Raw genomic sequence first — 12,680 nt, forward strand, 5'->3', positions numbered from 1 at the left:
TGTCATGTTGGCCAATTCTAATTAATGCCAACTGAGATTTGTGCCAGTATTATTACATGAGGACTGTCTTCAAGTCTCTGTTGTGGGATTATATTGTTTATTGCTATATCCCTAATACCTACAACTGTACTTGGCACTTAATTAATACTCAGTAAATATTTTTAAAATGGTGACTGACTTGTCATAATAGGAGTAGTTATATTTATTAGTATGCTTTATCACTTCCAAAGTACTTTCAAAACATTTTCTCTTAAAATATTTTGCTCAAGATCATACAATTAGCATGCAATGAACACAGGCTATGACCCATGCTTTCCTTCTACTATGCTAGGATGCTTTCTCCAAAAATAAGCTATTCTATGGCTGCTGTCCAAAAGACTACAAGCAATAAATGCTGGAGAGGGTGTGGAGAAAAGGGAACCCTTTTACACTGTTGGTGGGAATGCAAACTAGTATAGCCACTATGGAGAACAGTGTGGGGATTCCTCAAAAAACCGGAAATAGAACTGCCATATGACCCAGCAATCTCACCGCTGGGCATACACACTGAGGAAATCAGAATTAAAAGAGACACGTGTACCCCAATGTTCATCGCAGCACTGTTTATAATAGCCAAGACATGGAAGCAGCCTAGATGCCCATCGGCAGACAAATGGATAAGGAAGCTGTGGTACATATACACAATGGAATATTACTCAGCCATTAAAAAGAATACATTCGAATCAGTTCTAATGAGGTGGATGAAACTGGAGCCTATTATACAGAGTGAAGTAAGCCAGAAAGAAAAACACCAATACAGTATACTAACATATATATATGGTATTTAGTCAACCGGTAAAGATAACCCTGTATGCGAGACATCAAAAGAGACACAGATAAATAGAACAGTATTATGGACTCTATGGGAGAGGGCAAGGGCGGGATGATATGGGAGAATGGCATTGAAGCATGTAAATTATCATATGTGAAATGAATCGCCAGTCCAGGTTCGATGCATGATACAGGGTGCTTGGGGCTGGTGCACCGGGATGACCAGGAGGGATGGGATAAGGAGGGAGATGGGATGGGGGTTCTGGAAGGGGAAAACATGTACACCCATGGTGGATTCATGTCAATGTATGAAAAAACAAATACAATATTGTGGAGTTAAAAAATAGATAAATAAACTAATTAAAAAAAAAAACGAAAAAAAAACAAAAAATAAGCTATTCTGGGAGATCAAAGATGTCTCTCTATTCCACCAAAATGCTTACTTCTGTGTGTCAGTTTTGACCAGTCTCAAGAATATTCTAATGCTATCATTATTAAACGAAAATGGTTATGTCCTTTCATTTTCCGGAATGATCTATTACTTAAAATATGTACATTAAACAAAAAGTCAGTCATTTTCTCTGAAATAATGTTGTTCTACAAGGTTGTAAAAGAATTGGATTATGAGGACCCAGACATAGTTCTAGCTGGCCATATCTATGAAATGACAATTTCAGTGTTTAATGACTTACACCTCTCCCGTACAGGTAAGCTTGATAAATTTCATGGAGCATTAAGTGCCTTTTCTTTAGACTGTGTACTTAAGATTTTAAAATGTAAAAATTCATTATATTTGGGACAGTTGTGTTAAACTAGACAAAGGAGAAAGGGGAGACTTAGATTCATGTTGGAAGTTATTAGGTCTGCAATTGTTGTTCATCTCTTAGTACACCTTATGCAAAACACAGTTCTTAAATGCAACTCTGGCTAGAGATCCTTGGAGCTGGAAGTGGGATGTGTCAGGGACACACAGAGCCCAATCCGCATGCTTCTTACTGAAACAATTTTGTCAGTAGTGTCTCAGTCCACTTCAGACTGGGTGAGTTACACATAACAGAAAAATTTTTCTCACTGTTCTGGAGCCTGGCAAGTCCATATCAAAGCACTGTCAGACTTGGTGTCTGTAGAGGGTCTGCATCCTGCTCTTAGGTGCTTGTCTTCTCACTGTGACTTCACATGGCAGAATAGGCAAGAGAGACTCTCTGGGGTGTCTTTGTAAGAGCGTTAATCCCATCATGAGGGTTCCACCCTTATGATCTGTCATCATACCAAAGACCCTCTACATCCTAATACCATCACAGTGGGAGAATAGGTTTTAGTATATAAATTTTGGAGGAACATAAATATTCAGTTCATAGCATTTGGTAATGCAAAACACCTCTTATTTTGAAAGATCCAGTTATTGGGTCACATGTAGTCCACACATATGAGTAATAGGATTTTTTGGGGGGGTGGTTACCTGTATCATTATTTTACATGATACAGGTAGAGCCATTTTTAATGCAAACGGTGGGACAGTGCCAGATTCCACAGCCCATTCCCTTTGTGAGTCCCTTGACATTTGTGGATTTAACAGTCCTGGTTTTGTTAATTGTAAAACACCCTCGGGCACAGATTTAAATTGTGTACTGTGGAGTCAGAGCAGAGTGCCTAGCTGGTGAAATGAGCTTAGCCAATCACCAGACACCTGCTTCTCTGCTAATTGTTGTACAAATGAGAACATGCATTAAATGGTTCAATGGGTCATTTATGTGTTCAACAACATATTACCACATTTAAGAGTGAATTGGTAGCTGTAGAGGTAGTTGTGAAAATAAGGTTGCAAAAAAGTTTCCAGATACGTCTATTATTAATGACCACCGTCTACTTTATATGGAAAGTATGATAATAAGTGATGTAGGAGGTGGGTTGGCATCAAAGATGTCCAAAAAGAAGTGAGTGTTTGGGTGGAGAACACAGGGTTACTAGTAGAATATCAATGCTTGCTACGAGAGAGCCTGGAATAGGGACAGTACTTGTGTTTCATGTTTTATCTCTTGTGCCATCTCTAAGCAATCAGTGGTGGTTGCCTGGATCATTGAATTGAGAAGGATTCTGAGGTTGCATCTGAAAGCAGTGCAAAGAGTACTGTGTTATGGAATTAAGCAGGTGGAATCATGGCAGCATCCATATGTTTTGCAACCAAAAGAAATTTATTGCTGAACTTTCAGCAACAGGTCTAGAGCTCTTTAAATCCCTCTTGACTCCCTGATGTAAGAGTTTTAATAGGATTCAGTTTACAAATGTCATTTGTAGACTTACGTGATCCAACTATGTGGATAAATGATCTGTACAGGACAGGGACACAGCATGACAGTATGCCCAGAAGTTTTCTCAGGTCTTCTCTGCTCCCCACTGGTGGAGTTTCACTGGTTCATGCAAAAGCCTGTAACATAGCCCAACAAACCTTTTAGGAAAAATGCTTTTTCTTGTAGTTACTCATCCTGATGGCCTCACAAATCAAAATAGAAATCTGCCCTTTTCGCCAGAGTTGAGCCTTTTTCCAAGAAGAGAAAAAAGAAATCTCTCGTGGTAATAAATCCACATCCTCTCTGGTCCCCACACTCCAGTATATTCCCAGCAGCTGCTCATAAATAATGCTTGTAACACCCCACATGTGGTTCAGTCTATTTTTATAGGCCAATCAATTAGCACAATTTTGAGTCTTTATGGGTGCAATAAAAATCATAGCATGGCGAAGCTATAAGTGGCATCTGCTCTTATGGTACATAAATGGAGTTTATTGAGGGAAATATAGAGGCTCTCACATAAACCACCTGTCTCCACGCAAAAGGGCTTCTTACTCCTTCTTGGTGGTCATACATACCTTTGAGATGCTGAGAAAGCTATAGACCCTATACCTAGGAAAATACACATAATATATACCAAATATAAAGAATGATACAGATTCTCTGAAATCAAGATTCTATGGGTCCCAGATTAAATTTTCTTGTTTGAAAATGCATGGCATAGACTTTCAAGAGAGACAAGATACAAGCATTCTTTCTACAAGATGATCAACTAGAAAAAAACTCCATGATCAAGTACATTTGGGAAGTGTCAACTACAAATTGGCACTTGCCATTGGCAGCTGCCATTTACCTCTATAAGGATTAAAGCTTATTTTCAACATGGCCTGAAACGAGTTCAGGGTGGAGAGCAGAAATGAGGCACTCTGTGCTCAGGGAAAAACTGCAAGACAGTCTTTAGATAGATATTTTCAGGAGCTGATTTTATGAACCCAATTCTTATATTTCCTCATATCTAGAAGAGCATTAAAATCTTTCATGGTGACAACCATTCCTTGGGACTAGCAAACGCTTCACAAGACTAGCAGAAACCTTCTGAAAAAAAAAATGTGCTTGATTGCATGTACTCCCCCTTCACCAAAATCACATTTATACTGACCTTGCCCCTGCCTCTTTGGAGCAGTCTCTCAGAGCTATCTGATATGCTGTTTCCTAGGCTGTAGTCCTCATTCTGCCCCAAATAAAACTTACCTCACAATTTTCATGTTGTACACTTTTTTTTTTTAGTCTACAGAAGCCATGCATAGACAGAGATTCAAAATACAACATGACATATCAAAAGTCCTAAGAAGTTTTGCCATAAGGAAACCTTTTAATATTTGTTTAACTTGGCATTTTACATTTGGTATATTAGCATGTCAGAAGAGACATTTTGGGAGATGTTGGCAGACTCAAGTCGATCCAATACCTGCTCAGTGACTTACTAGTTTTGTGACCTTTGGCAAAGAACATGACTCTGTGAACCTTAGTTTTCTCTTCTGTAAAATGGAGACATTAACACTATTGCTGAGTCAGCACCTTGCACTGCTAATATTACTTTATTTTTAATGCTAAAACTCTCCCGGTTTGAAATTTACTTGCTTTTGTATTTGAATATTTTCTTCTTCTTTGACAACTTTCTGATAGGTTAGTTTGAGCTTGGTCTGAAAAATAGAATTCTTTTTCTATAACCTGCAATATACAAACATCTGCGTGAGAGGAATAAAATAACTACATTTCACTAACCTCTTATAGGGAAAAAATCTTGGGCATGATCTCATTTTTATACACTAGAAAATAGAAGATTGAAACTGATGAAGAATCTGGGCCTCTGAGAAGTTAAGCTAGTTCAAGGCCACTCAGCATATATCATAACCAATTTTTGGACATGGGTTTTCTGAGTCTTTTTGCATTTCACCTTCTAGGATATATTAAATGCAGAGTGTAGAAAGTCATATGCTGGGTTGAAAGTAACACCCAAACAAACACTAATGGAAGAAATCATACACATGAAAGATATAATAAACTCTCTTGAATAAAATGTATAATTAAACATTCATATTATATATATATATCATTATTGTATAAAATAAAATATGCCATGCAGCACATTATATACCTTTAACTAATTGCTTTGGTTAGCCTAGAACTCATTTATGTTCCTTGAGAATGCAGAGTCTGGAAACAGGAATCAACTAGGAGCAGAGAGCATCCCTCCATAATTTCAAATCCTCCCCTAAGCTTGTTCCTGGGGGCACATTTAACTAGTGTCTAGAATAAAGCCACCACCACTGCAAAGCATGTATTTACTGTTTAATTTTTCATTAACAGTGACGATCATTGTAGAAACTGCTCCTGCCAGTGATTTCAACCCTGTATTCAAAGCTGTGCACTATTCATTCTCCATTCCAGAAACTTCAGGAGGTAAGAGGTCCCTGTATTTATGTGAATATATATTCACAGATACACTTAACAACACTTCACATTCTATTCTTTTTTTTCCTCAGAGAGCTGATTGTTAAACATCTGCCAGCATATCACTGGGTGGAACCCACACTACTTCAAATCAGTTTATTTCCTTGGCAGGCAAATACATTCATTAGACAGTTGTTTTGAGGTGAGATTAGGAAATAAAAAACCCACATGTTTAGATTTCAGTTCTTTGTGTTCACCATGGAGTTTTGGACAAGTCTTTAACCTCTCTGTAAAATAAATGCACACTTATTTATACTCTAGTTCTGGAATATAACACAGTTGCATCTTACAATATATGACCAGACAATTTCAGAAAAAATTGCATATAAAACTATCACAGGATTGATCCTGGTTTCCCCACCATGGACTTTTGCTCTTTTTTCCAAAAGTACTGAAGTATTGATTTCTGAGCAATAAGGGAGGCTCATTATCATAATTTCTTTCCTCCCTTTGCATTCTCCCATTCTGTGGTGGCCTTCTAGCTCTAGGGAGGTCTAGAGTTAATGAAACATTACGACGGGTCTTTATGCAGAAGCTAAATAGTTGATAATTCTTTCATTATCTATTAGCTTATAAATTGTGAATCTGGACCAGAGGGTCTGAACAATGGCTTTGAGGGTCCCTGAGGGAAAAGATCCATAGCCTTCATGAGATCATCAAACACATTCCATAATCCTTCAAAGTTAATGACAATCAATCTAGATTTTAAAATAGAGACTTGCATTTTTAAAAAAATAGACTGTAGTTTAGTGCAGTTTAGGTTGACAGCAAAATTAAGCAGAAGTTAAAGAGATTTCCCATATACCCTCCGCCCTCATACAGGCATAGACTCCTTCACCATCAGTATGCCCCACCAGAGTGATACACTTACTACATTTGAACCTGCATTGACACATCATTATCACCCAAAGTCCAGAGTGTACACTAAAGACCATGGTTGGCGTTGTACATTCCATGGGTTTGAACAAACATATCATGACATGTATCCACCATTATGGTATCACACAGAATAGTTTCTCTGCCCCATTAGTATTATGCACTAGTCATTCTTCCCTTTCCCCTAAACCCTGAAAACCTCTGCTCTTTTTTAGCATTCTCTATAGTTTTGCCTTTTAAGACTGGCATTTAAAAATACAGTTTCTTCTCTGCTCAGTGTTATGTGGCAGCCTGGATGGGAGTGGAGTTTGGGGGAGAATGGATACATGTATATGTATGGCTGAGTCCCTTCTCTGTTAGTCTGAAACTATCACAACATTGTTAATGGGCTATATCCCAATACAAAATAAAAATTCAAAAGAAAAAAAATACAGTTGCTTTATGGGAATCAACTGTTTTATGTCAGTTTCTCTTCCAACTATCCAAAGTTTTTCTGAAATGTAATTGTATATTTTGAAGGTAAAACTTCCTAAATATATTGAACACTTCTACATTTTCTTACGGAAAATTTAATACCTTAATGATGGCTGAGGAGAAGGATTTAGGTTTTTCAATTACAGCATCACTGATTTGGGAGGGCTGGAAAAATTCAAACTCTTTGTTTTATTATGAGAAAAACTGGGGCTGGAGAGAGAATTGGGTCACACAGCTAGTGAGTGGCAGAGATGATAGCTGAATGCAGACTTCCAAATTCCTGGTCCAGTTCTCTGTTTAGTATTCCAGGCTGCTTTTGGGGATGGATTTTGATGACTGAGGTCTCCAGAAGTCTGAAAACAAGTGCTGAGAGTTCATACAAAAAGATAAATGAGTAGTTCCTATGTGTACTACTCTCCAAATAGCTGGCTTCTGACCTGCTCCACCAGAGAGAAGACTTCTAGGTCTTCATAAGAAAGCAACATGATTTAATAGAAATACCATGACTATCAGAGTCAAACAGAACTGGATTCAAATTCTGCATCAGCCACTATCAGTTAAATGACTTCAGGCTAGTCCCATAACTTACGAGTGCGTTTGAGTTCTCATTGGTAGAATGGAGATTGTAATAATTACATCATGGAGTTGAGATGATGAAAAACTGATCATTGTAGGTATGTAAACTACATGATACATACATAACAGTAGTCAGACAGCATTGCCAATAATAATAATAATAAAAACAACCACTAAAATTCATTGAGTGCCTACAATGTGCTAGAACCTTTTCCTTGATTTTTAAAATCATCCCTTGATCTTCCCTACCATGGTAAATAAAATTAGGAGAGGGTTAGTGTTTTGAGGCGATACCCATTAGAGGAGATAAAATCTTCAGAACTCAGTGGCAATTTGCTTTAAAGGAGGAAATTGGAAAGTTAATACTACTTGAAAACCAACTCATCTCAGAATATCAAACATTTAGCCTGTAGACCTTGAGGATATTAAAAAATCTATTACTGTGGAGGTCTTTTTTCATGCTGTGTTGATTAGCACAGAGGATTTGAGTGTGCCTTGAGGACTACATGAAGTTTTCCAGCTTGAAAAAATTATGAGAGTCTATCATCTTTAAAGTAAAAAAAAAAAATTCTGATATGTAATGAATACCTGAACCTCTCATAGATAAAAAGATTCTGGAGAGATGGAGGCATAGGCAAAAAAAAAAAAAAATCTTTTATCAGAACTATCAGAAATGACTGAGGAGAAAACACATGAAAATTAAATCACCTGGATTGCAAGTCATGAAGAAAAATATGTTTGATTTCTAGTAGTTTTGTGATGAGGAAGTTTGGCAGAGTTATGGTTTCATAATTTCTCTATTTTAAACTTAGCTAAAAATGCTCAAGATAGCTTTTAGTTTTACTGAAAGGTTAATTTTTCACCTATAAAAGAATAAGCTTCCCATTATACTTTGCCAGGTGTTAAATGTGAAAATGGCACCCTCTTTGCCCAGCAATGTAAGCTGGAGATGGCAAGGTCATCTGTAACCTATTTTACATGGTCCTCTATCAGTTACAACACCCTTCTCTAATAGTGATGCTTTCACACAAACAGTAGGTTGGACTTTTTATATTTTGGACTTGTCATAATGAAATATTAAGTCCCTTTTCACAAATGTGTTTTCTCTGTTCTTGGTATTCTGAGTCATGTTCATTGCCTGCTTAATGACACATTTTCAGAGACTGATGAATCTTGGTAAACAAAGTTGCAAACAGAGAAAGAACCCATGAGGTTGAAGGGGGTGGGGACAGCACATGAAATGACTTCATCATCCTAATTTTCATTCTTGGTTATCAGCAACCCAAATGTCCCAGATAATACATGTTGTTAAGCCCAGTCATTGTGTGGCAAGCCTAGTCATCGTATCTGACTCCTTTGCAACCCCATGGACTATACCCCTTCAGGCTCCTTTGTTCATAGGATTCTCCAGACAAGAATACTGGAATGGGTTGCCATTTTCTCCACCAGGAGATCACCCCGACCAGGAATCAAACCCACATCTCAAGCATTGTGGGGGATTTTTTACCACTGAGCCACCAGGGGAGACCCCATTGTATCAGTTATCTATTACTAAAAGTGTGCCCAGTAATGAAAACTACAGAAAACGAGAATAAAGCAACAGTGAACATTTATTTTCTGTGATTGTGGTTTTCAATCTGTCTGCCCTCTGATGGAGAAGGATAAGAGGCTTATGGAAGCTTCCTGATGGGAGAGACTGCCTGTTGGGGAACCTGGGTCTTGCTCTGATGGGTGGAAACTCAAACTCATCTCACAAGCTAGTAAAGTAATGCTTAAAATTCTCCAAGCCAGGCTTCAGCAATATGTGAACTGTGAACCTCCAGATGTCCAAGCTGGTTTTAGAAAAGGCAGAGGAACCAGAGATCAAATTGCCAACATTCGCTGGATCTTCAAAAAAGCAAGAGAGTTCCAGAAAAACATCTATTTCTGCTTTATTGACTATGCCAAAGCCTTTGACTGTGTGGATCACAATAAACTGTGGAAAATTCTGAAAGAGATGGGAATACCAGACCACCTGACCTGCCTCTTGAGAAATCTGTGTGCAGGTCAGGAAGCAATAGTTAGAACTGGACATGGAACAACAGACTGGTTCCAAATAGGAAAAGGAGTACGTCAAGGCTGTATATTGTCACCCTGCTTATTTAACTTCTATGCAGAGTACATCATGAGAAATGCTGGGCTGGAAGAAGCACAAGCTGGAATCAAGATTGCCGGGAGAAATATCAATAACCTCAGATATGCAGATGACACCACCCTTATGGCAGAAAGTGAAGATGAAGAGGAACTAAAGAGCCTCTTGATGAAAGTGAAAGAGGAGAGTGAAAAAGTTGGCTTAAAGCTCAACATTCAGAAAACTAAGATCATGTCATCCAGTCCCATCACTTCATGGCAAATAGATGGGGAAACAGTGGGAACAGTGGCTGACTTTATTTTTCTGGGCTCCAAAATCACTGCAGATGGTGATTGCAGCCATGAAATTAAAAGATGCTTACTCCTTGGAAGGAAAGTTATTACCAATCTAGATAGCATATTAAAAAGCAGAGACATTACTTTGCCAACAAAGGTCCATCTAGTCAAGGTTATGGTTTTTCCAGTGGTCATGTATGGATGCGAGAGTTGGACTATAAAGAAAGCTGAACATCGAAGAATTGATGCTTTTGAACTGTGGTGTTGGAGAAGACTCTTGAGAGTCCCTTGGACTGCAAGGAGATCCAACCAGTCCATCCTAAAGGAGATCAGTCCTGGGTCTGTGGTGTTGGAGAAGACTCTTGAGAGTCCCTTGGACTGCAAGGAGATCCAACCAGTCCATCCTAAAGGAGATCAGTCCTGGGTGTTCATTGGAAGGACTGATGTTGAAGCTGAAACTCCAATACTTGGGCCACCTCATGTGAAGAGTTGACTCATTGGAAAAGATCCTAAAGCTGGGAAGGATTGGGGGCAGGAGGAGAAGGGGACAACAGAGGATGAGATGGTTAGATGGCATCACTGACTCAATGGACATGGGTTTGGGTAAACTCCGGGAGTTGGTGATGGACAGGGAGGCCTGGCGTGCTGCAATTCATGGGGTCGCAAAGAGTTGGACACGACTGAGCGACTGAACTGAACTGAACTGAGCTTGCTCACAATGCAGGGCTCAGGGGTTCAATCTCTGGTCCACATGCCTTAGAGCAGCTAAGCCCTCTAGCTGCAAGTACTGAGCCCTTGTGCTGAGAGCCTGTGCTCTGCCACAAGAGAAGCCACTGCAGTGAGAAGCCCATGCACTGCAATGAAGAGTAGTCCCTGCTCACCTCAACTAGAGAAAAGCTGATATGCAGCAACAAAGACCTGGTGCAACCAAAAATAAATAAATAAGTAAAAAAAAAAAAAAAAAAAGACCAGATCTCCCCCCCGCTAAAAAAAGAAATAGTAAATTGATTCCACAAGGAGCAACATGGAAAAAGCAAAATATGGCACTGAATGAGAAAAGTAGGAAACAGGAGAGATCTATAGCACAATATCATTTGTGCAAATCAAAATCATGTAACCAAAGACTAACATGCTGCAAGAACATGTTCTTACTAAGGACATGTATCCAATATAGGGGAGGAGGAAGAAAATAGAGAGTTCAAAGAAAGCTTTTCTTTCATGACTTTCTTCTATTAAAATAGTTCCATCAACTATTTGCTATCTCTTTTTTTTCTTTTTAGAAGTCAATGAAATAAATCAATTTCATGCTTAGGAGTATACTTTTCTCTAGAACTGAAAACATTTTTTTTTCCCACAGATGCTATAATCACTGAAAAGACATTAACAAGTGAAGGAAATTGTTATAGACGTAAAATCAATACCATTTTGGTTTGCGGTGATATAATCTGGGTTGGTAGTCTGTTGCTTAGGGAATCATGTACATCAGCGCATGTAAGACAAGTTTGAAACATTTTGAAAAGATATAAAGAGTATAAATAAAACTATCGTGATGGGTGCTGAAAGGAATTTCTTTGAAAAATCTCAAATAAACAGGACATTTATGAGAATGCTGTAATAAAGCAGTGGACTGGGCTTATTCTCTTATCTCCTTAACTGCAGAGCACCAATTTCCATATGCAGTGCCTGCCATACAGTTTTGTTGACTTGTTTATTGCTTTACCTCCTCCTTTAGAATATCGATTGCGATAGAGAGGAACTTTGATTTACCTTTGTATATTCTGTGTTTAGTCCAGTGCTTAGCACTTAATGTTAAATAAATATCCATTGAATGGATGAATTTATCCTCCCAACCATTCTAGGAGTGGAGGAACGGAGCTCTCCCTTTTGCAGATGAGCAAAATGACATTTAGTCCCTTGTATCAAACAAAAGATCTGACTGTCAGAAGGCCCAAAGTTTTTATAAAGAGTTCTGATTCCAGGTTCTGTGCTGTTTGCGTTATAACACAGCAATCTTCCTAAAATCAGATTAAATAGAACACACAGCTTTATTCAACCTATAGAAGTAGCATTAAAAATGAATTGTTCCCCGGAAATTTAGCTGTGTTGTTAAAACATTTCATAAAACATTTTTAAAAGGTAGTGCTTGCAAATAGGAGCACCCTAGAGAATCTTCTGTGAATGTTGCTGAGAAAGTTATTACTCATCTAAGAGGTGGGCAGATAACCTTTCTAGGCTCACTGGCATTTGATCACTGACATTTTAAAATTCTTGATATTTTGATCTTTTCCCATGTAAATCACAGTTTCCCAGTTCATGGTATTTTAATTAAGAAAAAAGGTTGATAACGGCCCCTAATTAAGGTCAGAGCATATTTTGAAGTAATCATCTTGTTACTAAAAAATATACTGTGCCTGAGAGAATGGTGCGAGGAGGCCCCTAAGTTGAGAAGGAGGAAGCTTCTCCTTTTAGGCTATATTTGCCATTAAGCATAGATAGTTAAAAGATTCAAGGGATTACAATTTTTAGAGGCATCATTCTCCAGCTTTCCTTTTCTTACCATTTATGTAACTCATGAGCTTTCCACTGGTTCTTCCAACAAGCCCCAAAACTCTCCCTAATGGCCACACTGAATGTCACAGTTGACCCAGGAATAATAAGGTGACTGACTAGTTGATTGGCAGCCAGAACGCACATCTGCAGGAACATTTCTTCAAATTCCAACTCCTAGACTCTTTA

The 12,680-nt window shown here is 38.3% G+C and overlaps 2 long non-coding RNA genes across 6 annotated transcripts in view; one reads left to right on the forward strand and one right to left on the reverse strand.

The window, feature by feature from the left end:
• LOC145519795 (uncharacterized) overlaps nucleotides 1-12,680 on the reverse strand; it is a 66,556-nt gene that overhangs the window by 6,031 nt on the left and 47,845 nt on the right. Inside the window, exon 5 of one of the 2 annotated variants that reach the window (XR_014063921.1) lies at nucleotides 3,112-3,235. This is a non-coding gene — a long non-coding RNA (uncharacterized LOC145519795). Of the gene's footprint in view, nucleotides 1-3,054; nucleotides 3,236-12,680 lie in introns of those variants that run through there. The other variant, XR_014063922.1, reaches the window with a different exon arrangement.
• LOC145519796 (uncharacterized) overlaps nucleotides 1-12,680 on the forward strand; it is a 53,733-nt gene that overhangs the window by 5,768 nt on the left and 35,285 nt on the right. For all 4 annotated transcript variants that reach the window (XR_014063924.1, XR_014063923.1, XR_014063925.1 and 1 more), the window contains exon 3: nucleotides 5,469-5,561. This is a non-coding gene — a long non-coding RNA (uncharacterized LOC145519796). The remainder of the gene's footprint in view (nucleotides 1-5,468; nucleotides 5,562-12,680) is intronic.

This window comes from Giraffa tippelskirchi, chromosome 9, assembly GCF_054371585.1.
Source record: "Giraffa tippelskirchi isolate mGirTip1 chromosome 9, T2T-mGirTip1v1.2.pri, whole genome shotgun sequence".
NCBI classification, from domain to species: Eukaryota; Metazoa; Chordata; class Mammalia; order Artiodactyla; family Giraffidae; genus Giraffa; species Giraffa tippelskirchi.